Source organism: Eupeodes corollae, unplaced genomic scaffold (genome assembly GCF_945859685.1).
Source record: "Eupeodes corollae unplaced genomic scaffold, idEupCoro1.1 scaffold_489, whole genome shotgun sequence".
NCBI classification, from domain to species: domain Eukaryota; kingdom Metazoa; phylum Arthropoda; class Insecta; order Diptera; family Syrphidae; genus Eupeodes; species Eupeodes corollae.
Genome location: NW_026605689.1, coordinates 5,756 through 6,906, shown reverse-complemented (window position 1 = coordinate 6,906; position 1,151 = coordinate 5,756).

Here is a 1,151-nt window from a genome sequence, read left to right as displayed (position 1 = left end):
GCATCCTGAAGGATTTTTGATGTTCCAGACGAAAATCAAATCACACCTAAAACCATTACTTGATCTTTCCCAACCCCCAAAATCGATCAAGACTTCAAAATAGATACTTGACATGTACTAGAAAAAGATACTCCTAATCAAGATCTATCATTATAGATATAGATGAGTCATTTTGGAGCATCCTGAAGGATTTTTGATGTTCTAGACGAAAATCAAATCACACCCAAAACCATCACCTGATCCTTCCCAACCCCCAAAATCGATCAAGACTTCAAAATAGATACTTGACATGTACTAGAAAAAGATACTCCTAATCAAGATCTATCATTATAGATATAGATGAGTCATTTTGGAGCATCCTGAAGGATTTTTGATGTTCTAGACGAAAATCAAATCACACCCAAAACCATCACCTGATCCTTCCCAACCCCCAAAATCGATCAAGACTTCAAAATAGATACTTGACATGTACTAGAAAAAGATACTCCTAATCAAGATCTATCATTATAGATATAGATGAGTCATTTTGGAGCATCCTGAAGGATTTTTGATGTTCTAGACGAAAATCAAATCACACCCAAAACCATCACCTGATCCTTCCCAACCCCCAAAATCGATCAAGACTTCAAAATATATACTTGACATGTACAAGAAAAAGATACTCCTAATCAAGATCTATCATTATAGATATAGATGAGTCATTTTGGAGCATCCTGAAGGATTTTTGATGTTCTAGACGAAAATCAAATCACACCCAAAACCATCACCTGATCCTTCCCAACCCCCAAAATCGATCAAGACTTCAAAATAGATACTTGACATGTACTAGAAAAAGATACTCCTAATCAAGATCTATCATTATAGATATAGATGAGTCATTTTGGAGCATCCTGAAGGATTTTTGATGTTCTAGACGAAAATCAAATCACACCCAAAACCATCACCTGATCCTTCCCAACCCCCAAAATCGATCAAGACTTCAAAATAGATACTTGACATGTACTAGAAAAAGATACTCCTAATCAAGATCTATCATTATAGATATAGATGAGTCATTTTGGAGCATCCTGAAGGATTTTTGATGTTCTAGACGAAAATCAAATCACACCCAAAACCATCACCTGATCCTTCCCAACCCCCAAAATCGATCA